Raw genomic sequence first — 26130 nt, forward strand, 5'->3', positions numbered from 1 at the left:
GTGCGATGAACGGATGTCGCGCATGTGGTGTGCGCGTTGTGTTTCGTCCGATTCTCAGATACTTTTCACATTGTTTTCATATCTCGGCTGCATCACTAACACCGGGCGGTCTTTCCGTTGACTGATATCCTGCACTATAATCTCATCAAAGTTTCTCATTCACTTAAGATATGTGCCAAATTCTCTGAGCCCACCCAGTATTTCGCAGGAGGTATGCCCCTGCGCGGTCACGCATATGAATATCTCATTGCCTTACTGAGTGCTTTGACCTATCGGAGCGGAAAATTAACACTAATATACGTGCGGGCATCACATTTGGCGGTACGCTGGAAGATATGCTACAAATGCGCTGTATTACTCATCGTCGCTGGCGATAATGCAAGCGCTTGAAGGGCCTTGTAACGGCTTTTAGAAACAGCGCATTCATCCATGTGGGCGTTCAAGTCTCATGCGATAGCCCACAGCGTTTGTAATACAACCTGCCAGCGCATTTTCTTCATCCATGAAAAAAATATGCAAAATGGAAAAGAAAAGCAATCCATTCCGGCGCGCATGACGCGCAGAGAGAGACAAAGAGACAAAAAGAAAGAAAGAGGAAAGGAGCTCAGACTCCTCGGAGCGCGCATGCCCTGACGTGCGGAGCTGCTGTGCATGCGCGGCGGTGCGCCATCTGTCCGCGTCGATTTGAATTCTCAACGAGTGCGCCAGGCACGTAAACGCTTGTAGCTGTGTGCGGTGTTGGCCTGGACGTTGGTGTCGTTGTATGCATGTCTTTTTTGTGGCATCACACGTCAACTTCAATAAACGGTAAGCTTTAGCAAAGATGTTTTGCGTCAATAGCTCATGATTAGGGGAGCGCATTTCGTAGCGCGAACCAGCTGCATGTAGCGCAGGCGACTGGGGCATAGAATCGGTTTGTCGTTTTTATGATTTGATAACGCGCTCTTGTTCACACTTCTACTATACGGAATGTTTTAAGGCAAGCGATCGCTCACGCTTATTGATTTTAGCGGCATGGTTGATGTGCGTAAAAAAGGAAGTACATCATGTTTTAACTTGATACTGAGCTGTCACTAAGCGGATCGTATGTGTTGGGCAGCCAGTGTGGTATAACTCATTTCGTGGCGCTCGATTCGGCCGCGACGAATGCTGCGCCGCTTGTGTAGTGAAATTCTCGTGACACACTTTACGTATATATCTCGAAATTGTGTTAGCATGAAGAATTTTCAAACACAGACGTCTAGTTGAATAACTGCTTGCGCACTCGGATGAAAGGCCGTGTTTGCGGGGCATTCATCAGCAGTGTATGCGCTGCCGTTTTCGTAAACTTTAAAAGTAGTAGTATTTTTAAGCTTCCTAGCTGGAAACCAATCTAAAGAATTTTGGGAAAGTACCGCAAGCATAACACGACACTTGAAAAAATATCTAGCAGAAATATCTAGATTCACCCTATCTAAATATATGCAACCACAAACGCTTTTGGAGCATGAAACCTGCGATAAGCTCAGTCACTCGCAGCTTCGCAACTTAGGCGGAAAGATTAGAGAACAATAAATAAGTAGCGCCGGGAAGCACCTTTACATGTTTCAAACTGAAGGCATTGCGTTTGACGGTAGATTTTTCTTTGTCTCTTTTATGAACAGTTTAGCAGCAGAAGTTATCTTTCGGGCTATATGAAAAGCGTTCAACGGGTTTCGATGCGTCGGCGTTATGCAGTTTACGTGCTGTTAATCACTAAGCAGCTGCTGGCGCAGATTCGCGTTGTGCCAGTGGTGCATGGTATGAAGCCCTTGTGCGTTATAAGTGTTCCAGCTTTCATTACTGTTACATTTAGTGCCGTCGTCTTCGACAGACTGTTTAATGTATGCACTGTACAAAAGAAAAAGATAGCCAGATTATCCATTTGGTGGTCTTTTCTTAGTAGATAACGCACATAGTATTCAAATAATCTAGTGGAAATTGCGCTTGTTTCGGTTGGTAAGTGGTGCATGTTTCGGTTGGTAAGTGACTTTATCAATACGCCCCCATTCATGTGCATTTTACTGAAAGTGTGGAAAATTTATTCATATCCAAGTGTGAGAAAAAAGACATTACTCTTCTGCCAATACATAAACGACTTCTACAGTCTGGCCACAACCGTCCTTTGCCAGGATGGGGCCACGCTGCTAGACCATCCAACCGGATGAGTTCGTCAAGGCGACCCACTGTCCCCACTGTTATTTCACCTTGTCTTGGACGAGTTCCTTGAGACACAGGAGCCTGAACTCTCTATCCACAGTGGGGGACTGTCTGTTACCTCAGTGGCATTTGCCGATGACATCATTTTGACTGCAAGCACCAAGACTGGCTTGCAAAGCCAATTAGACTATCTACACGTGTACCTGTGGCAGAGATGACTTGAATAAAATGCCGCCAAGTCCCGAACGTTGACTATCTTGCCAAGCGCAAAAGTAAAGAAATCGAAAATCATAACTGACTGTACTTACACCATAGGCGGGAACAGAATCGAACCTATCAACTGCACAACCCAGTGGAAGTACTTAGGCATCCGATTTATGGCGACGGGAACAACATACAATGGGGTCCGGCAGGACCTCAAACTGTGTCTACATCGGTTATCCAAGGCGCCACTAAAGCCCCAACAAAGGCTGGTCGCCCTCCGTCAATATGTTGTTCCTCGCCTACTCCACTGCTTGGTGCTTGGGCCAGTAACGGTCAAGCTACTTTTAGGACTAGATAGACTAGACTAGACTAGACTATCCGCTATTCGGTGAGACAGTGGCTGGCGCTGCCGATCGACGTACCTCTAGGCTTCTTCTACGCCCCGATCTCTGAAGGTGGACTAGGGATAATGAACCTTAGGACAACAATTCCCGGGATGAGGGTGAGGACGTATGAAAAACTCCTACACTCCCCATACTAACCCTGTGTGGTGGCTGCCACCACAGACACCATGCTGGATGCCACAAGGCAAGCTAGACATGCACATGTAGGGATAACATTATAAGGAATTCAGAAGATTCCCTGAAATTCTGGAAAGGCTCACTTCACAGAAGTTTCGATGGGATGCCGTTAAAGGACTGCTCAAACACCATAGGAGCAACGGCCTGGCTCGGGGAAGGCACGACCTTTCTCAAAGGAAGAGAATACATCGATCTAGTAAAGTTTCACATAGCTGCCATTCCAAATCTTACAAGACTCAAAAGAGGCAGAAATGTTTCCATCCAATGCAGAGCGGGCTGCGAGACAGCCCAGTCCTTGGGGCACATCCTGCAGCGCTGCCACAGGACACATCATCCCAGAATTCAAAGAAACGATGGCATTGTAAAATACCTCGCGAAACGGCTCAATGAGAAGGGTAGGCAGGTCCAACTGGAGCCCCACTATCGAACAACAATGGGCACGATAATTCCGGATCTGGTCATCAAAAGGGACGGCCAGACGGTGATTCTTGATGCCCAGGTAGTGGGGACTCGAATTCCTCTAGGTGAAGCCCATCAAAATAAAAGAAAGAAGTACTTAGTTCCGGAACTCCTAGCCCTCGTGGACTCAACCTCACGCGCAGTCGTCTCTACAGTGACCTTATCTTACCGAGGGACATGGTCAAGACAATCTGTGAGCACCCTGGCTGATATTGGACTTGGTCGTGAAGACCTTAAAATCATAACAATCAGATGTCTGCAGGGGGGGGGGGGGGGCTACGGGCTTTCCGCGTGCACCAGCGGATGATGTCAACACGCGTTGGCTGAAGGCTAGTGTGAACTTCCTCATCTCATCGCTATGCTGCGTATGCAGCACCCTGGGAGCTGATGGTTTCGCTTCCAGTAGATAGGTCCCTCTGCCTTCTCAGAGTGATAAGTGATAAGTGCCGAAAGAACTATGCTGAGCATGTTCGTTCGGCACGGGCATATTGCATTAACACCTGAAAAATGTGCACAGTCCAGCCACGTAACATTGTTTCAACAATTATTATAGGAATCGTCTGGGATTCTCACATTTCTTTTATTTTTATAAGTACACTGTGTGTCACATGAACCTGTCTTGAAACGAAACGTACCGTTGCTGGCGCCGGCAACCATTACGGTTGTCTAACTGCTCATAATACTGTAATATAACGAAACGTTATAATGGTACTGATTCATATTGCCAGGTAGTCTTTAGTCAGAGGTAAACAAAGTTAACTAGAGTCATAAGTGATGAGAGCAAATTATATAGAAAACTACTATTGAACCGTAAAAATTACTCATTGAGTGTTTTTCCCTCACCTTGTTGCATTTGCTTTACGTGTGTCTCTGTGTCCTTGTCTTCTGGGCTGTACTCGTGTCCATCCACGTCCATCCACGTGTCCTGTACACGTCCATCCTACGGCAACACGCCCGCGGCTCATTAGCGTACGGAACGCCGGCGCGTCTACCCGCGATGATGGAGAAATTCCCCGAGCGCTCGCGGAACGAGACCCGCACCTCACATGACGAGGGGTCAAGGTGTAGGTATGTGCTACGGAGGTTGTGTTAATCGATAAGTGCGTTCGCCGGAACGTCGGTATCCCCCTGTAAGTAACTTCTGGCTTCCGTTGGTTAACCAGGCGAACAGACATAGATAGCCATTCTCGTAATGGTATTATTCTCATTACCTTGTTGTAAACGCTACATGGAGCGAGATCATCCGACAATACCGTAACTCCGCGGGGTGTTTTGCGGAGCGCCAGATCGGTAAGGGTCACCTGGACAGGGTCAATGTGACATTTAAGGAGGCGGGAGACGTCCTGCGCGGCAGTGGGAGACGGCACTATCGGTGTCAGAAACATGATGTGGGCGTGCTTACGTTTGTTGGCTGGAGCTTCCGAAGTAACCATCCCAGGAACAATCGCCGGAGCAGACGCAGAGCCCACACGGACGAGGCCCGACGCGGCCGCATCGGTTGCCAGAGCACCAGGCAGCACACCGGTCCGGGAAACGGCCGCATAAGACAGCCCCGCGTCACCAGGGAAGCAGCACCAGGGCACATCACAGGGCCGGCGCCACGCATCCACTCCTGCTGGTCGCTTAGCTCATCTGCGCTGCCGCACTGCCGCGCCGCCACTGCCGGCGTATTCCTGCATCAGCTGCCTCAACAGGCCCAGGATGCGCGACCTGTGGCATTTGCTCACTTTGCAGTTAGAATCAAACAGGACGACAGTGATCTCCTGATAGAATCCCACCACGCGGTGGTAGGCATCTGTGAGCGCGGCATCGACTACGCCGCACTCCGAACTAGGCGCCGCCGCGCCCTGCAATCCGTCAGAGCCGCTGTTGGCCCGCGCCCCACTGCGGCAGGAGCCCCGGCCTCCTGCTAACCGATACGAAGATCTGCAAGTAATCGGTCCCCGTCCGCGTCGAATACGGAAACGTCCGACCGCGTCGAGTCGCCTGTGAAAGATGCGTCACTGCCGGGCGGTAATGCCGCGCCGGGCACCTTCGCCTCAGCCATGGGCCGAAGGGGGCCGAACCGGCAGCCGCTACAAACGGCCAGAAAATCAAATTATAGGCCCCTTTGGCCCAGCTGTCTCGTCCAGGGAAGGCACGATGCCTTTAAGAAGAGCCTGCACGCAAAAGATTGCAAAGGGAAGTGAAAGGAACCGACCTTTCGACGAAATCAGCGAGGAGCGATGCAGCCAACGGACCAGCAGTGGCTCGCGCCCGCATGAGCGTCTCGTTTTGCATTCCGCCTACGTTGCATTCGGCCAGGAGCAGCTGACCTCGTAATAAGTAGCACAACACGTTCATCTTGGAGTCACTGTAGTTGTGCTTACTTCTAGAAAATATTTTTTTATGTCGCGAGCGTTCTGCACATGTCAAATTTCGTCTGCGTAGATGAGGCTTAGCACAGAAAGACAGAGACTAATAAATCATCAGAATGGTGATGAAGGCGTATAGGTCAGTAATCGTGGGAAGAGTCAAATGCAAAAGGCACACAGACACGAGAACACGCATGGACACGAACAAGACCCTAGCATGTGTTTTCTTCGTCTCCGGACGTCCTTGTGCCTTGATTGCGCTACTTTGCTTTTACGAGCAGGCAAAGGCGATCAATATATGTTACCCTTCATCGTCACCTGGTATTTTATTTATTTCACAATAACCCTGAAGGCCCTCTAGGGAGGGTATTACATAGGGTTAAGGTTACATTGGTGAGGCAAGGAAAAGTGCATAAATGGAAGTACAATACAAAAACAAAACTGAGACAAAATTAATTACAGTGCATCAGCATACAAACACAAGAAAAATAAAAAATAAAAATAGTCATCAGTACAACAACTTTAAATGATTTGCACAAACTATGACAACGTCTCGGAGGCTTTGTTTATCGGCGCATGAAGAAAACAACTCAGTTTACAAATCAGAGAGTGAAACGTTATATATTAGGTATATGCATGGTACTGTGCAGAGCGTCTGTAAATTTCTAGGCATTTGTTTCCGTGACAATGTGCGATGGCAGATTATTCCACTCTATCGATGTGTGAGGTATAAATGAATGACCAAATGCGAGGGAACGACACATGATGTATTTGGTTTTGCAACAATGATCCCGACGCGCAAAATGTCTGAGGGTTCACAGATGCACTCGTTATGAAGAGATACGTGATAGTAAAGCTTATGGAATAGTGTCAAACGAGATATATTACGACATAGGGACAAGGCTTCAAGCTCGGCGCGATTTTTTTACGCTGCTACACTGGTTTCTCGTGAATATTCTGAAAAATTGAAGCGTACAGCATTGTTCTGCAGGGCTTCTAAGTCAGTTATTAGGTATGTCTGATCCCATATGCCCCCCCCCCCCCCCCGCCCCCTTAATCCAGCGCTGGGGACCAAGGTCAACGAATCCATCCACATGGCCTGCTGTGGTCACGGAAAGGTGTTCTGAGAGTTTCATCTCATCCACTATGAGGCCATGGTGGCGCTAGAAGATATCCATTGAGGAGGTTGTCTTAGCACTTCAAAAATCTTCAGATCAATTCAAATCTAGTCCTGCACAGCTTCAGGTATTTCCGAAAGTGGAATTGCTTGGTAGCACTAGGACTTTTTCCTTCCTTAAATGTTCATAGAATCGTACGCTCTTCATCTTCATAATTAGGCATTCAAGCACCCACTCATTTGAGAAGTTCATTCTGGTGCTTTTACGTGATGAGGCCTTAAAGATATGAAGAGCTGCCTCGCGCTGCTTTGGAGAAAGGGCTGCCATCTTTTCAGTCAGTTCCTCCACTGCAATAGCTTTGTCTTTTATCATCATTTTATCTAACTGCTTCTTCCGCTTAAGCAACTTGAGTCGATGAGCAAGGGTTTTTCCAGTAGACAGGCGCACAGCGGCATTTACGCATGGCTTTACACTCAGCAAGGATTTTCAGAGAGTCTTGCATTCGGGGGCAGATCTGTCCTGAAAGTTAATAAAACGACAAGCACACCAGTTAGATAGCATGCCAGCAAAGATGGTGCCACTGTACACAAATACAACAAACATAAGCCAGTTGTTTCAGCCGAGGTGAACTAATAAAATTGGTGAACAGTCGAAAAGGTAACTATTAGCAATCAGTTAACCAGCTAACTAGTTACCCCAATTCATCTGTTTACTGATGCCTGCCAACACTGCCATTACAATGCCGCGGGAGCTGGCTCTGTATCTTAAAAACCTAACTTTAAATGTTCTGGTTCACCTCAGCTGAAACAATTGGTATTAAAAGGTAAATACTTTCTGTGGATACTATTCCGGGGCACTGTACGTTGGAGACATCAAGTTGCAGCTCGCAGCTTTATCGTCCGAGAGTGGGAAATATGACTGCAATCTTTATGTCCATGGCTCCTTTAGAAGCATAGCTTGCATGTGCATCTTTCAAAGTATTGCGTGCATCAGACACAAATGTCACTGCTTTTGCAGCACATAGCGCACCTTGAATGTACATCTTCGCAGCAAATTCTCCTGACGTTGTAAAACACACAATTTTCTCATGCTACATCTATAGTCTTTTCACCGTTTTTAGAAATATTACGGCCTCGAGACTCTCCAACTCAATTCGGCACCAATCCTTGGATGGAGCTTCCATGGTCTGGAGAGAGTCGACAGACGATGGAATGAAGCACGGTCGGCTGCAAGCGAATATTCATGCTCTGGCGTTCCAGCATCATCCTCGCCGCTGCAGGACCCGCTCCTGCTACGTTTGCACGTTATTTTCTGCTGTACTTCAGTAGTTGGTAAAACTTTCCTCTTCCTTTCTGGCCTTCGTCGCGGTGCTGCAGTGAAAAGATACGTTGGGCAGCCTAGAAGCAGCGTTGGTAACGCGTCCGGAACAAGCGACTGCTTACCTAGCGGAATCCGCACTTCGTTGCCGTTTACCACGTGCACATAGTCGCGCAGAACTAAGTATGGTTCAAAATGATACTTGCATACCGCCGAAGGAACGGCGAGAGCTTTATCCTTCGTGAGAAGGTTGCGCTCCTACTTCTTATGGAGTTCGTCTTTCAGTGCCGCGAACAGCGACGCTTTGGGTCCGCTTGGGTAGCCCGTGCAGCAGACCGGAGCGAAGCAGCGTGAATCTGTCCGCCTCTTCGCCATGCCGCGGGCTGCACGCGGCGAAGACGCACAGGGCACACGGTCCGCACGAGAAGGCCCTTCGCATGAAACACAAGGTCAACCGGATGCACACAACACTCGCAGCAGTCTTGCCAAACGCACGAGAGGCAGGGTGACGAATGACTATCCGTGCCCCTCGCAAGCCCAGCCGTCCGCGCCGCAATATGGATGGATGGATGTTTGGATTGGAACGGGAAGGTTGGAATGGAACGGGCCCATTGGAAAGGTGCGCCTGGTTGCGCTACCAAGCTCTTCCTATTATACTGCCTAATGACCTACCTAGGTTAAACGATAAAAAAAGAGAAAAAGCGCTATGAACTCTTACAACCAAATTTTCAGATCCCCTATAGCGAACTGTGCTCTTGTACGTCTCCGATTGCTCTTGTACAATCCTCCAAACACCTCTTACTAATCCCTATTGCGGACATGTTTAGTTTTCCACTGCTCTCGCTGAACCCAAGGGCTTCAAGGAGGCCAGTACTGCCTAAATCAACCTCTGGGTAGACGTCTTCACATTATAATAAAACATGCTCCATAGTTTCCCTAGCTTTACCGCAGCAAGCACATGCTTCTTCTTATATTTAACTTTATAGGTTGCGTGTTCTAAGGCATCCCGATCTCGCTTCGAAAAGGTATGAGTTTCCCTTTGAGTTATCATAAATTGTTTCTTTCCTGATTTCGTTTTTTCCTCTTAAGTGGTATGAAAGTAGTGTTGTAAGTATGTAGTAGTATGCAAGTAGTATGAAGGAGATCGGCAGCGCCTCTAGCGGCTTTCCAGAGCATAACGGGACGCCGGAAAACCAGGCGCGCCATTCCGGTCGTGTCACCTTATAACATATTCTAGTACACTCTACCCGGAAGGTAGGCCTACCAGGTAAGGGTGCCCGCCCTGAGCCAATGCCTCCTTTACTAAATGCCTGCCAGGTCACTCGTTTTCCCAATGGAACGGAGGTGCCCGTGGTTCAGGGTAGTCGCCGAAATGCGGCGCACGTAGCGGACCCTACTTCCGGCCAGGCGCGCGCTCTGCAAGAGCGTCTGCATGAGAGGAATTCGTATGCTAGTGACGATCAAATTCAGTTCGCGTTGATAGACGAGACAACTGGTATCAACAGCATGGCCATAGCTCCGGGATAGCATCATACTCGGCACTATGTCGCACGTGACTGAAAGTATTCCTGTTGTTACGCCTTCAATGAAAAAGCTTGGTAATCTATATAAACTCCGTAATGAGCATCACGTTCTTTTTTTGTGTTTTTCGCTCGACCTTCTTTGCAATTCCACGAATGTTTGAGCTAATCAGTTGGATTCAAACCCTGTATTTATAGCGCTGGCTATGTAAAAGACATCAGTTCAGTTGTGCATAGTAGGTGCAGGACGTCATGGTAATGTTTTTACAGCAGCCTCAGACACTATGTTCACGGAGAACCGAACGCTTGGTAGAGTCGTTGCATTGGAAAGCCTCTTCCTTTGGTTCTATTCCTAGATGCACAAATGAACGAATGCGTGTTGTGCATTAGAAGACAACCCCGAGTGCTTCGCCGAGAGATGCTCTGCCTTGACGACGCACATGCATACGAGTTTACTCGCACTTCCACCAATAACAAATAAGCGTCTCGATACGTGTCCCTTGTTGCGCAGCGAATTTGAGTCCTTGAAGACGAGTTCAGTTTCCCGCACACGATGGGACATATAGTGTCCAAACTACATTGAGGAGGCATAGGTGTCACAGTAATGTATGCTCCTGGCGCATAACAGGGTATGCCAGGTGTGCACCCAACAGGTTTGCAGAGATCCCGCAGAGCCTAAAACAAGGCGGTCACTTCTAAAATCCACTTGTTGGGGTTTTAATAAACGCTCATTATTTCTACGTACAAGCCTTGCAGAACGTTCGAACGTCTACGCCGTTGCTCTCGAGACATAAGGATCGCGCACACAAACACAAAATTGTAAGTCAGCATTGTGCTTGTCTAACTTTCTCGTCCCGTTCTTTCCGGTGTTTTTGCTTTCAGAATCATGTACCAAATAGCCAACAGCAAGCTCTCCTAACCTTCGCTTGAGACGCAGGAAATATCGCCAGGTGCGGATCCTGTTTTTTTTTTTTTTTCAAAGACTTTGATATGGGGAATAACGACAATGACTATGATTCTTTTACATGCTGGTGGGTTGTTTTCAATAATTATTGACTCTTTCTTGTCGCTTCGGTAAAAAACAGTCGCAGCTGGGAAGAATTCAGGACGTGTGTTTGTCACGTGTCGTACCCTGGCGCTGCGCACGCAAATTTTAAGGGTTGGGGACAGGACATGCGGACATCCACCTTGGATCCGCGCATGACACATACAACTTCAACACTTTTCGCGGTACTGGCTTTCGCGGCAGGACCTGGACAACACCATTCCTGTCAGTAGTTCCCAGCGTGTAAGTGGTGAGAAGTGGCTTCATGAATTCCTTAGTACCAAATGCTTCTTGCAGTGATCGCTGTTCGTGTTTCCACAGCTCAGGATTGGTAGTCCCATCAGAACCTGTACACGTCTTCCTACGCAGACCTCCAGTGGTTTAGATATGCATTTTCTGTGCGGAAGAACACTGTCGACAAGCTTTCGGAGCCTTACAAGAATTTTCACAAGTTTGTGACTTCGGTAGAACAGGCCACCGCGGTTTTGGTGTGCGATAGGTCCGAGGAGAGGATGCTGGCTTTTGGTCCTTGCAGCAGTGCAACACAGTCAGCGCAGGGAATGTTCTTGCCGCCTTTACGATGAATCCACCTACCATTGCAACGCTGGCATTGTCTGGGCTTGGTGCGCAAGGTGCTTGTGATTAAGTGCTCCTTTATTCTCTGCACGGATGCGTCCAAGATTGTTTTTGTGCTGCTGCTGAGGTTGGCAGAGCGGTGGTGTGATCACAGAAACTTTTGTGGTGCGAACCTAGTTGAGCTTCTGACATTGCTTTGGTTGGAAGAAGCAACGATGCAGGTATTGAGCATTTTCTTTAATCCATTAGCAGCGCTCTTCACATCCAATGTGACATTGCAGCCGGAGCCACGCTGCAGCAATCCAAACAGTAGCGGCGTTTACATGAATACGACAGAAGCGTACCGTATCAACTTTCAAGCGTATCTCATCTCATGTAAAGGAGGTAATCCGCTAGGAAGGCGTATCGTATCCAATACGCCAAGCAAGGATAGTTTGAGATGGAGAATGCGCATTTCAGCGGTGCATGTAAACAGAAGCGTATCGCATTAGGAATTAGGCGAAAGCATTCGCTGCGGGATTGCAGCCGGCCAACCAACAAGCAGCGCGGCCGCTGCCGCACTGCGAGACATCAAAGCAAACGGCATCTGAACAAGCAGGTGCGTCGCACGGTCCTGTTGCTCGCGAGGAAGTGTCAACTGAGGTTTCCTCTGCACGCGAGGAAACGGCATCCTTTTTAGCTATAATTGGTGAGATGAACATAAATGAATTGCTGGATTCCCGGCGTCAGCGAAATCAGGCACACACCTAAAATATGCAAGCCGAGATGGCCGCGCTCGGCTACCATCGGTCTAGGCAGCAACTTCGGACTCACTGGAAAAACCTGAAGTCCAGATACAATAAGGCGTGTTTCTAATTTTAGTTCTTCCCCTTCTCGGCCTGTGTCATAGTGTTGGTTGCATAGAACCCATTTCTCCTTCTTTTGATGTGCCCTAGGAGCTGCTAGAGCAAAGCAAGAGCGGCGCGGGAAATTCCACTTGGCAGTGGTTATCTGAAATGAATTATCTACACGCACATCATCCTAAGAGCCAAACGCTGCATTACGGGATCGGCGGCAACGAGCCGGACGAAAGTGAAGACTCCCAAGCCGGTAAGCGAATTATCGAAGCTCGTGCGCTCGCCTGCGGTCGCACAGATGGTACTGCGGCCTAAGTCCCGCTGCTCCCGCTAGGGCACTGACGTCACAACAGCTGCAAGCCGGGCTCAACTCTTGCAAGAAGGCCTGGGTGGGAATCGAACCAGGGTCTCCGTAGTGTGAAACGGAGACGCTACCACTGAGCCACGAGTACGATGCTTCAAAGCGGTACAAAAGCGCCTCTAGTGAATGCGGTGTTGCCTTAGAAACGAGCTGTTTCTAAGGCTCAGGCGTGAGTTGCTTGCTCAGGCGCACATTTCGTTGCCGCGCCGAACGCTGCGTTGCTCGACGCTCACCGCGTCCAATGCGGTGCGCGTAGTCGCTGCGCCGTAGCCCATTGTCTTACACCCCTTGGCGGGTCGACAGGAACCCTGTCGCGTTCCACTCTTGAAGGCGAAGCAGAGTAACGCATGCGTTGTTTCTTCGCCTAGCGGAACCAAATATAGCCAAGCAACAGCAGTTCACCAGGCTAAACAGTGGTTCAACAACTAAAATAAAGGCTAGTATGCTTCGCTTCCTGGGCTTAACCTTAGCTAAGCCACAGCCATTTTTTATACTTTTTTCTGATGAGCGTGTTTAATCGTTTCTTCTCGGACTTATACCAGTTGTGCATGGCTGCCACATAAACTATATGACTCATGAGGAAGGCGTGGAACAACCGGAGGAGGTTCCTTTAGGCCCCCACGCCTATTCGAGACTCTGTTGATGAGTCTCATCATGTTGTCAGTCTTGGCTGTGAGCTTGTTGAGCGTAGTATTATTACTGCCATTGGATTCGATGAACATGCCAAGGACCCGAATGGTGTCTACTCCGGGGGTGGTACAGCCGCTTTTAGTGTGGAGTTTGATGTTTATTTCAGACAACGGTTTCCAGCCTCTAGGTTTGGGGCCTCTCCTGACTGGCCTGTAGAGGAGGAGCTAATACTTGCTCGGGGAGCATCTAAACACCGTATTTTCCAGGCACATCTCTGTTTGATCTATAGCCTCCTGTAAGCCTAATTCAACAGCTCCTTCGCTTCCTCCAGTGCACCAGATCGTGATGTCATCAGCGTAGAGCGTATGATTGATCCCTTCTATGTTGGAGAGCCTTTGCGATAATTTCTTCATGGCGATGTTCCCCGCAGGGGCGTCTGCGTCAGCAGGCGTTTGGTGTGTTGCGACACCACGGACCCGAGGACACCAGGGTTGGACCCTCCCGCGTGTAGCCGTGCGCGGGTTGGCCGTGTCCGGGGAAAGGGGGATCCTGGAGGTTGAGCCGATGCCAGGTGTTTGGACCTTTAAGGCCCCCCGGCGGAGGTAACACACCTCTTTGGCCTCTGCTTCACGTAGACGGCACCCCCGGACTGACCCACCCGGGGGAAATCGGTAGTTGCCTTTTCCTGTCTCTCTCTCCCTCCAGCCTTCGTCTTTCTCTTACTTTTTCATCTTTCCTGTCTTCTCCTAGCTTCCGCTTACTTCCAATTTTTCCAGGCAGCAAGGGTTAACCTTGTGTGCATAACCAACCTAGGTTATTTCATATTTGGTTATAGTGCTAATGTACAGCTGGCGTTTGCAGGCCGTGTTTCACAGGCCCTGCAGCGTCCCCTTGTAGGACTCCATGGTGGTTGGCTGCAGTGGCGTAGCCAGAAATTTTGTTCGGGGGGGGGCTACGCCACTGGCCCAATATATATATATATATATATATATATATATATATATATATATATATATATATATATGTGTGTGTGTAGCTGCACGTTGCAGCTCAGCCTCCTCCTTAGAGGCAGCTTTAGCTCGGGTGCTCCTATTTAAGTACATGTAGAAGGGGAATTCGTTTTTCCCTGCAACCACTTCACCAAATTTGAGGAGGTTTGTGGCATGTAAAATAAAAAGTTTAATTCTAGTGACTACGCTTCGAATTTTTCATTTAGGAGGTCAATTATTTATTAAAAATTGGCCAAAATTGAACATTTTCAGGAAACGAAACTATCAAGTTTAAAAATCCGTGACTCAACAATGAAAAATGCTATCACAATTCTGTGAATAGCATCTAATAGTACATCTACAGCGGACAAAATAGATATGTTACACATTAATCTCAAAAAAATTTAGTATTGTGGAAATACGGCTTTTGCAAAACCCTTGTACACCACGTAACCAATTCACGTAAGATACAAATTGACACAGCAAACTTGTCCGCTTTGACTGTTATAATAAATGCCGTTTACAGAACCACAATATCTGTTCTTTATGCATAGCTATTAGTTTGTAAACGCCGTGCTTCTATTTTTTCAAACTTTCGAATTTTCCAAAATATTTTAAACAAAATTTAGGCCCTAAATCGAAGTTGTGTTGCCAGCAGACACTAGGATTTAACTTTCTCTCTCAACTGCAACCAATTTCAATAAAAGCGATTAGCAGGATTATCTCAGAAAAGCGTTTCTGCGTTTTACAAGTATTTGAATAGCCCGCGTCGGATTGGGCCCGAGCTAAAGCTTCCTCTTAAACAATTTATCGAGGGATCAAATACATGAATAATAACTGCATTGTCATTGCCAAAGATGCTGCAAACAAATTCTTGAAAGCTACGCTCTGTAAATACAAGTAAAATACGTGTTTTTTTAATAAAATATTATACTCGTATGTGCCAAAAATTGTGCCCAACATAACTGACGTCATTGCTTCCATGTTTTTTGTCTATTTATTAAGTAAAGAAAATATCACATGAACTTTAGAACTAATCAGTTCGAAACCAGGAAAGCAGTGCATGCCCCTGATATGAAAAATTAAAAGGCAATGAACTGAACAAGTTGAGGACAAATATCTTAATGAAACTTTGTCATTCAAGAACCGTGCTTACATTCTTGTATATATGCAATGGCCAGTGAAAAATCTCAATGACGCTGTCGTTTGTTCCTATGTATTACGCAGGAGTAGCTGTATCGTGAGTAATTGCACCGAAGTTATAGTCGCGAGAGAGAGCACGTATAAAAAGCAGGAGTTCTGCAAGATATATGAGGCCAAGTTAAATGAATGAGCCAACAGCGGGGTACTTTATTTAGAAGTAGTCTTCATGAGAATTTAGACATTTGTCCTATTCACTAACGAGTTGCGTGATTCCCGTCTTAAAAAACTCCTTGGGTTGCTGCTTCAAAAAGTCTGTATCTGGTTCCCTTGAGCTGTTTTTTCGGTTGCCCCAAAATGTAGAAGTCGCAAGGTGACAGGTCTGAGCTGTATTGCGGATGTTGCAGCGTTTCCCACTTGAACTTTGCCAGTTTTGTATTAACCACATAAGCGACGTGGGGACAGGCATTGTCGTGGAACAAGATGACCCCATTCGTCAATTTTTCACGTTGTTCGTTCTTGATTGCGACACGCTGCAGTTCTGGCGTTTCACAATATCGGAAACAATTGATAGCCTCTCAAGATTTAGCAAATTCTATCAGTAATGGACCCTGTCGATCGAAAAAAAAAGTCAACAACACCTTTCCAGCGGAAATGATCGCGTTTACGTTCTTTGGACGTGGTAAATTCGAATGTTTCCGCTGTAAGCTTTGCCGTCGTGTTTCAGGCTCGTAGTAGTGGCACCAAGGTTCGTCCCCGATCACAGTTGCAAACAAGAAGTCGTCATGCTAATTGTGATACCCGATCAGATGAGTCAAGGCAGCGCGAAACTTCTCCGTCTTATCGCGATGGATCAAAATCTTGGGGATCCTTGCGCACCAAAGAGCCGATAACCGAGAAGCTCATGAATTATGGCGGGAATCGAACCATGACTGATGTTCAGACGGTCTGCCAATTCATCGATGCTTATCCTCCGTTCTTGTTTCAGCAGCTCACGAACCTTTGAAATTGTGTGGGGGGTGATTACACGATAGTTTTGGCCCGATCTTGGAATGTCTTTGCAACGTCCTTTGAACCGTTTGCTCCAACGCTTCACAGTGGTCAATGAAATGCAGTGTTCAACGTACACGGCAGTCATATGGTGATTAATTTCTGTTTTGGAAACACCTTCAGCTGTCAAAAACTTCGCGACACCGAGTTGTTCAACTTTTGAAGTGTCCATTAGGTGACGAAACCATATTCAACCCAGTGTATGAGGGCATTAAACAACATTTATCTTCACACCTGCGTGTCACTTTTGTAAATGAGACATGCCGTTCTCCTACGCGCATGCCTCGCAGATAATGAACCGAACCATTATTGCGCGGTTAGGGTAGGCTCACTTTCATTTGACTTGCCCTCGTACATTAGCAATGCAAAGATACAATGGGATATGCAAATGCGAAAATACGGCTTGATAAAGGAAAAAAAAAGTGTCACTGGAAACAAAGTTCACTGCATGTATACACAAAACCTCGCAACAAGATATTTAAGTATACGTATAAGTCTCCAATTAGTTTATGTATGTAACTGTATAAGCTAACTGTATATAATGCGTATAATAACTGTATAACTGTAATAACTGTATAATGCGTATATAATACTGTAATAAAGAAGTAACTGTATATAATGCGTCAAACAAGGCAAATAAACATGTTGCACAATCATAGATTCACAGAATCCTAGATTCCGCCCCCATTCCATCCACTCCCCCCGATGTATTGCGCGCGACGGAAGGCGGCGCGCTTGCTCCCCGCTTTTCTCCTTTGCGCACACAAGACTGAGCCACCATCGTCGGCTCACCCATTCCACCTCCCCTCCTACGCTTTCACTTGCACATACAGTATGCAGCGCGTGGTCACGATGTTATCACCCTTGGACTTTATACGAAACATGAGGGCGATGGCAGGAATGCGCCTGGAGTGTCCATATAATTGCTTTCGCAATAGTATAATAAACGTATCCGGCAACTGAAGCGTCCCGTCGCCCATTACTTTCCGCAAAAGAAGTATCAAAATCGAACTTTCACCATGCGACAATTCGCTGCGCCGAAACAATGTAGTTTTTTTCTGTGAGGCGGAGGCACCGAAATGAAAAAAAAACGCATAGGAAAGCATCTTGGCCAGAATCTAATGCCTACTTCGGGCACCTAATGGGGCTACGGAAGGAATACCGAAGAAAACATGAGACGCTTGGTCCACTGAGAACCATACGCAGACAGCTCAGTATCCGAGACTTTCCGGAAAGGTTTCGCTCAAGGAATGCGGTGCAATCCTTCGAGTCCCCACAGTGATGGCGGCGAGCGACCATTGTTTTTTTTTTTTCACGTCTGCTAGCCAGAAAGCGTCCAAAACTCTGTCCGGTGAAAATCCACTCGGCCAGAGCAAACCGAACGCGCACCGAAGTGTACCGCACGGTGGTCGGGGCCATACGAGAAAAACGTATGCGCTCTGGTTGGCTCTGGCAGCCCGCGGGTAGGGTAGCGAGAACAAAAAAAAATTGAAGAGGCTCAATGTGTCCTCGCGAATAAAAGTCAAAGTAGAAAAAATAAATAAGAACGGATTTACTTTGGCTGGCTTTAGTGTCTTGACATGGATGTTCTGGCTTAGGTTAAAAAAAATGTTGATATTTTTTTATGTGACATGACGGCACAAATGAACCACCCCAACGCTTCGTCTCATTGGACCTCGCTGCCTGCTTTGTCAACTCGTCTGCTAGTGTGTTGATTTGGCTTGTCTCGTTGTATGTTCCGATGTAAGACTTTAGAAAAGTCAATAGACCTTTGGCGTCAAATGTTTATAGCAACATTAAACCCACGAAGTTCCGCAATTGAAAATCTAAAGCACAACTTTGGAAATGTCAATGCACCCTTCACATCAAGAGCTTATGAGATTTATAGCCATAAGGTTTCGCAATTGATATCCACGCGATCCATAGATTCCATGGCCTCAGTGAGATGCCGCGGTGAGCCCGCTCACCATCAAAGCGCCCTTGAAACTTTGTGCTCGGATGGGACTGCTTGGCGTTATGTGACTCCCGGTGTATGGGCGTTGCCACGAAATCCAGCCCGAGTTTGCAATCTTCGCGGTTAAATGTCTTTTCGAGCGTCAAAAAGACATTCTAGACAAAATCCAGAGTGATTTCCGGCGCCGGGGGTCGCTTTGGTCGGCGGTGCATGGACAGCACGAAAAAGTTTCGGGGGGGGGGGGGGGGGCTGAAGCCCCATAAGCCCCCCCCCCCCTGGCTACGCCCCTGGCCACTAGGAATATCAGGGGGGAGTTATTAGTAGAGTTTGCGGAACAGAATAATATGAGGATAATGAATACCTTCTTCCACAAGCGGGATAGCCGAAAATGGACATGGAGGGGCCCGAACGGCGAGACTAGAAATGAAATAGACTTCATACTCTGCGCTAACCCTGGCATCATACAAGATGTGGACGTGCTCGGCAAGGTGCGCTGCAGTGACCACAGGATGGTAAGAACTCGAATTCGCCTAGACCTGAGAAGGGAACGGAAGAAACTGGTACATAAGAAGCCGATCAATGAGTTAGCGGTAAGAGGGAAAATAGAGGAATTCCAGATCAAGCTTCAGAACAGGTATTCGGCTTTAACTCAGGAAGAGGACCTTAGTGTTGAAGCAATGAACGACAATCTTGTGGGCATCATTAAGGAGTGTGCAGTGGAAGTCGGTGGCCACTCCGTTGGGCAGGATTCCAGTAAACTATCACAGGAGACGAAATATCTGATCAAGAAACGCCAATACATGAAAGCCTCTAACCCTACAGCTAGAATAGAACTGGCAGAACTTTCGAAGTTAATCAACAAGCGTAAGACAGCTGACATCAGGAAGTATAATATGGATAGAATTGAACATGCTCTCAGGAACGGAGGAAACCTAAAAACAGTGAAGAAGAAACTAGGAATTGGCAAGAATCAGATGTATGCGTTAAGAGACAAAGCCGGCAATATCATTACTAATATGGATGATATAGTACAAGTGGCTGAGGAGTTCTATCGAGATTTATACAGCACCAGTGCCACCCACGACAATAATGAAAGAGAAAATAGTCTAGAGGAATTCGAAATCCCACAGGTAACGCCGGAAGAAGTAAAAAAAGCCTTGGGAGATATGCAAAGGGGGAAGGCAGCTGGGGAGGATCAGGTAACAGCAGATTTACTGAAGGATGGTGGGCAGATTATTCTAGAGAAACTGGCCACCCTGTATAAGCAATGCCTCATAACGTCGAGCGTACCTGAATCTTGGAAAAACGCTAACATAATCCTAATCCATAAGAAAGGGGACGCGAAAGACTTGAAAAATTATAGACCGATCAGCTTACTGTCCGTTGCCTACAAACTATTTACTAAGGTAATCGCAAATAGAATCAGGAACACCTTAGACTTCTGTCAAGCAAAGGACCAGGCAGGATTCCGTAAAGGCTACTCAACAATAGATCATATTCACACTATCAATCAGGTGATAGAGAAATGTGCGGAATACAACCAACCCTTATATATAGCTTTCATTGATTACGAGAAAGCATTTGGTTCTGTCGAAACCTCAGCAGTCATGGAGGCATTACGGAATCAGGGTGTAGACGAGCCATATGACAAAATACTGAAAAATATCTATAGCGGCTCCACAGCCACCGTAGTCCTCCATAAAGAAAGCAACAAAATCCCAATAAAGAAAGGCGTCAGGCAGGGAGATACGATCTCTCCAATGCTATTCACAGCGTGTTTAGAGGAGGTATTCAGAGACCTGGATTGGGAAGAAATGGGGATAAAAGTTAATGGAGAATACCTTAGTAACTTGCGATTCGCTGATGATATTGCCTTGCTTAGTAACTCAGGGGACCAACTGCAATGCATGCTCACTGACCTGGAGAGGCAAAGCAGAAGAGTGGGTCAAAAAATTAATCTGCAGAAAACTAAAGTAATGTTTAACAGTCTCGGAAGAGAACAGCAGTTTACAATAGGCAGCGAGGCACTGCAAGTCGTAAGGGAATACATCTACTTAGGGCAGGTAGTGACTGCGGATCCGGATCATGTGACAGAAATAATCAGAAGAATAAGAATGGGCTGGGGTGCGTTTGGCAGGCATTCTCAGATCATGAACAGCAGGTTGCCATTATGCCTCAAAAGAAAAGTGTATAATAGCTGTGTCTTACCAGTACTCACCTACGGGGCAGAAACCTGGAGGCTTACGAAAAGGGTTCTACTCAAATTGAGGACGACGCAACGAGCTATGGAAAGAAGAATGACAGGTGTAATGTTAAGGGATAAGAAAAGAGCAGATTGGGTGAGGGAACAAACGCGAGTTAATGACATCTTAGTTGAAATCAAGAAAACGAAATGGGCATGGGCAGGACATGTAATGAGGAGGGAAGATAACCGATGGTCTTTAAGGGTTACGGAATGGATTCCAAGGCAAGGGAAGCGTAGCAGGGGACGGCAGAAAGTTAGGTGGGCGGATGAGATTAAGAAATTTGCAGGGACGGCATGGCCACAATTAGTAGATGACCGGGGTTGTTGGAGAAATATGGGAGAGGCCTTTGCCCTGCAGTGGGCGTAACCAGGCTGATGATGATGATGATGATGAAGGCGTCTTTAGCTTCTTGCAACCACTCGGCGCCAGGTGGCGATGGTATCATGTACGAAATGATTAGGCACCTACACCCTGAAGCTCTGGAAACACTTCTATCTCATTTTAATGCCATGTGGGCGGCTGGGTACATTCCATCGTCCTGGAAACAAGCTATAGTTATTCCCATACTCAAACAAGGGAAAGATCCGGCCTTAGCCAGCAGCTACAGGCCAATAGCGCTAACAAGCTGTCTGTGCAAAGCTTTTGAATAAATGGTAAACCGGCGCTTAATCAGCTTCTTAGCGAGCAACAATAAACTAGACCCCCTTCAATGCGGTTTCCGAGAGGGAAGGTCGACAATAGACCACCTTGTCCGCATTGAGGCAAACATTAGAGATGCGTTCATTCATAAACAGTTTTTACTTTCAGTGTTTCTGGACCTAGAGAAAGCGTACGACACGACGTGGCGATACGGGATCCTCCGCGATCTTTCCGCGATGGGCGTCTGTGGGAACATGTTAAACACAATTGAAAGCTATCTCTCTAACCGCACTTTTCGTGTAAAGGTTGGTAATGCCTTATCGAAATCATTCACCCAAGAAACTGGTGTTCCGCAAGGAGGCGTACTTAGTTGCACACTTTTTATTGTCAAAATGAACAGCCTACATACAGTCGTTCCACGGACAATGTTTTATTCCGTTTATGTTGACGACGTACAAGTAAGTTACAAATCTTGCAATATTGCTGTCTGCGAACGACAAGTGCAGCTTGGGGTAAACAAATTGTCTAAATGGGCAGATGAGAACGGCTTCAAAATAAACACCCAAAAAAAGTACTACTCTTCTCAAACAAGAGGGGGGTAGCACCACTGCCTAGTATTACGATCAAGGGACACCACCTCTCTGTGAGCAGTCAGCATAAATTCCTGGGAATCACTTTAGATTCAAAGCTCACGTTTATCCCCCATATTCAAAATCTGAAAATAAAATGTTTGAAAACAATGAACCTCCTCAAGCTTCTGTCACGCACTACATGGGGTAGTTATCGAAGTGTCTATTAAACTTATACAACAGTCTTGTCCGCTCCCGCCTTGATTACGGAGCAATAATTTATAATTCTGCAACACCAAGTGCATTAAAAATCCTAGACCCCGTCCACCATCTGGGTATCCGTCTCGCGACGGGCGCTTTCAGAACAAGTCCAATCCAGAGCCTCTACGCTGAGTCAAATCAGTGGTCACTTCATCTACAACGGTCATATAGCAGTTTCAAATACTTCCTGAGAGTACAAGCGAACAATGAACACTCTTGTTATTCAACCACAAACAATATCACCGCTGCTACGCTCTTCCATAAACGGCCTGCAATGAGGAAGCCGTTTGCTTTGCGTGTGAGGAACCTAATTGAGGAAATGGGTGTTCCCCTCCTTAAACATTGTCCTATGACTCAAGCGAAACTGTTACCGCCCTGGCAGTGGCAGATCATAGACTGTGATATGTCGTTTGTAGATGTCGGGAAACATGCGCCAGAGGCACATATTAAAATGCATTTTTTAGAACTCCAGTATAAGTACTCTTGCACTGAGTTTTACACGGACGCTTCCAAGTCGGATGCAGGGGTTTCTTACGCAGCCACCGGCCCATCTTTTTCAGAATCCGGCGCACTGCACCCGGAAACTAGTATATTTACGGCAGAAGCCCATGCACTCTTGTCGACAGTGAAGCATATAATGAAATGAAAACTTCGAAAAACAGTCATATATACAGACTCTCTAAGCGTCGTAAAAGCCTTGAATTCACTCTCTAAACACAAGAACCCTGTACTTGTTGAGCTCTACTCCGTTCTGTGTAGAGCATACATATCTAACCAGCATATCATTATATGCTGGGTACCTGGCCATAGAGGTATTGAGGGAAATGTTCTAGCAGACCAAATGGCCAGATCAATTACATCGCAAGCTACTCTTACCGCTGCGGTCCCTGCTACTGATCTGAAGCCTCTCTTACGAAGAAAACTACGGAACCACTGGCAACGCCTGTGGGACGCGGAAACAAATAATAAGCTCCACGCGATAAAACCACAATTAGGATTCTGGCCCTCTGTAGCAAAATCACGCCGAACGGATGTCCTGTTCTGTCGTCTCAGAATAGGACACACGTTTGGCACCCATAATTTTCTACTCGCCGGAAGTGATCCTCCAACCTGTGGTAGATGTGGGGATAGGCTTACCGTCCTCCATGTCCTCCTGGAGTGCCGGAAAGCCGAAGCGGAGAGAAAGAAACATTTTCCTCTTGCGTACCATTACCACATTCCTCTTCACCCGGCTATGTTTCTTGGCAGAGAGCCCCTTTTTAATATCAAAGCAGTCCTCAATTTCTTAAATGACGTTGTCCTACATGTTATAAGCCCATTATATTCGTAGAGCATCCTTGTTCCAGAGGATGCCGCTACGATAATTGTGTTGCATAGTACATGCCTCCAGACCCTTGCGTTTCAAGGGCTCTAAGGAGGCAGTAGTGCTCCAGCCAATCTTATAACCTTATATATTTTTACGCATCGTATCATTCTCTTTAAATGCATCTTAATGTTCATAGCACACGTCATACGCCATCGCCATAATCTTATTATACAGATTTTTACGTACTTTAGAGCAACTACACTTTAAGGCCCCTTTACAGCCACATCGCCCCAACTTCATGGAACTCATTAAGTATATTGCGAACCCATTATCATCGACATGGCGCTCTATGGCCATACATGGCCTTTGCGCCATTAAAAATCAAACATTCATTCATTCATGGCGATGTTAAAAAGCAGTGGTGAGACTACCGCTATTCGAAGATATTCGAATTATTGAAGATATCGATATCCCTATGTGTACTGCTCGATGCTGCCCGCAGATCCCGCTGTGGTGGGCAGCTGGCGAATTCACGAACTTCTTTTCCTAACGTTGTCGGCTCTCGTTTAGGAGTATGACCTTTACAAAAGAATCTGTGGTCATTTGCATGCCTGGCGTTCGCCACTTCTTTGGAAAAGCCTGGCTCTGTTCGCGCCAGTAAATTAAAGTGTGCCACTGCAGACGGGTTCATCACAACTGCGGAAGCAAGCACATTGAATGTAATGATGCCTCTGTAGGTAATACCTAATATGCATTTGTTCCACCTTCTCAGTGTGATTAAATGTGAAAACTAGCAGAAGACTGTGCGCAAAGTGCGCTTAGAAGGCTGCTTTTATTTATTCTTTTCGCAGACGTGTGCAAGTGAAGCTGATGACGAGGTCGGAACGCTCCGAAGTGCAGTCCTGTAAGTCACTGGTTTCTTTCTGTTTAATCACGCACGCCCGTCAAGAGACATTTTTCGTGCTCACCTGGGCAAGAAATAAAAAACGCTGGAAACATTCTGTGAACGTTAACTCGGACAATGCGACTGCGGTACTAAAGTTTCATAGAAGTGCCTTAAGCTGTGCAGAGAAAACTTTTGCAATATCTACAGTATTGAGTATATTAGCACTACAGTTCGAGGTCACAAGATCTGCAATGCTGAAATTGCAGAAAATTGGGCAAAACCAAAGCACTCCTTTTTCTTCGCAACAAATATTAAAATTTTCATGACGTGACAAGCGAAAAGAACAAAAGGTTCTGTACTGGAATCGGTTTCTAATGACAAAATTAAATTATTCAACTGCTTGTGTTTGCGCGCAGCCCCAGAAGCCAGCTGTCCACAGCCACCAAGGAAGCGCACTAGACACAACAAGCAGTCGGAGCTGCGTGAACTGTTCGCTGATCAGCAAAGCAGAAGTGCGGAGCTCTAAAGACAGCACACACATGATATTTCAACAGCAGCGCCACCTTTTACAGGAAGAACGGAATAACATGAATCAACTCATGGCAAACACAACAACCTCCTTCCTAGAAGGCACTCGAGACCTTTTGTCACAGCCAACAGATGAAAATGACAGCCCACCAGCCAGCAGTGTTCAGCTTTCCTACACAAGGAGCTTTCGTCACAGCAGGGGTGGCCTCCAATATCACAAGCTTCCAACAATGTCACCAGTCAAACTCGACGCAAGGATGAACTAGCGCAACCAAACTTTTCTGGCTCAACCACGTCAAGGTCGCCTCATTCATTGGTGACTCATATTAAGTGTGTTTCGTTGAGTGCCAGAAACAGCTATTGCTCTCTGATCTTCCTTAAAAAAATGACCACAGGCACTGTAGCAATCAAGTCACTTTCTTTTTTTCTGCAAGTCTGTGGTGCTGTCTCACCCACATTTTGTTTTGCTGGACCCATACCAATATTTTTGCGCGTTTTGTCTCAGTAAGCAATCTGGTGTCTAGCCATTGGGTATTTTTTATTTTTTTGATGTGGGTCGGCTCATTTGTAGGTGGCTCATATTCAGTGTGCTTTGCTAAGTGCTGGAAACAGTTGGTGCTGTCCGACATTTTTTGTACTCTAGTCACTCTTGCTATTCTTCGCTGTGGACGCTCTTAGTGCATTGCCTACATTTTTTATTATTTCATCAGATATGAAAAGGTGGGTTGTCCATCCTGCCTGGTTATTTTTTGCTGCCAGTCACCGTTTACATGGTACCTACATTTTTTGTATTTTATCTATTTTATCGCAGGTAAGAGAGCTGTGCTGTCTACTCACTGCTGTGTTTTGCTGGACCGAATACATTGCCTGCATTTTTGTGCACTATCTCAGATAAGAAAAGCTGTGTCGTCTAGCCTCTGGTGATATTTTGCCTACATGTTTTGTATTTTATGAAAGCTGTGGTGTCTAGACACTGGTTTTTGGCTGTGTCACACTCTGTCATGTGCCTACATCATTTGTGACTCTTATTATACCCAAGAGAACCTGTGATGTCTAGCCAGTCTGGCTATTTTTTGTTGTCAATGACACTTTATACAGTGCCTCTATATTTTGTGTACATTTTATCATAGATAAAAGATGCTGTGGTGCCTAGTCACTCTGGTTATTTTCGTAGAGGGTCGCACTCAGTACAGTGCCCCCATTTTTTTTGCCTGGATGTCCTATCACAGTTAAGCAAAATTGATTTTTTGCCACCTGCGTAACAAACATATTTACTAATTGTAGCACACAATGACAATGTCTCCACTACTCTTGCATGTACTGTAAGTTTTTTTATATGAAATACATGAAAGCGTTGGCCACTTTGATTGCCTAAACAGAAGC

The 26130-nt window shown here is 46.5% G+C and overlaps 1 long non-coding RNA gene across 1 annotated transcript; it reads left to right on the plus strand.

Moving 5' to 3' along the window:
• Positions 1–703: 703 nt before the first annotated feature.
• On the plus strand, positions 704–25909 carry LOC135899155 (uncharacterized). Its single transcript, XR_010563544.1, has 3 exons — positions 704–807; positions 24185–24237; positions 25559–25909. It is a non-coding gene; the product is annotated as an uncharacterized lncRNA (long non-coding RNA).
• The last annotated feature ends 221 nt before the right edge of the window (positions 25910–26130 follow it).

Source organism: Dermacentor albipictus, chromosome 5, assembly GCF_038994185.2.
Source record: "Dermacentor albipictus isolate Rhodes 1998 colony chromosome 5, USDA_Dalb.pri_finalv2, whole genome shotgun sequence".
NCBI lineage: Eukaryota > Metazoa > Arthropoda > Arachnida > Ixodida > Ixodidae > Dermacentor > Dermacentor albipictus.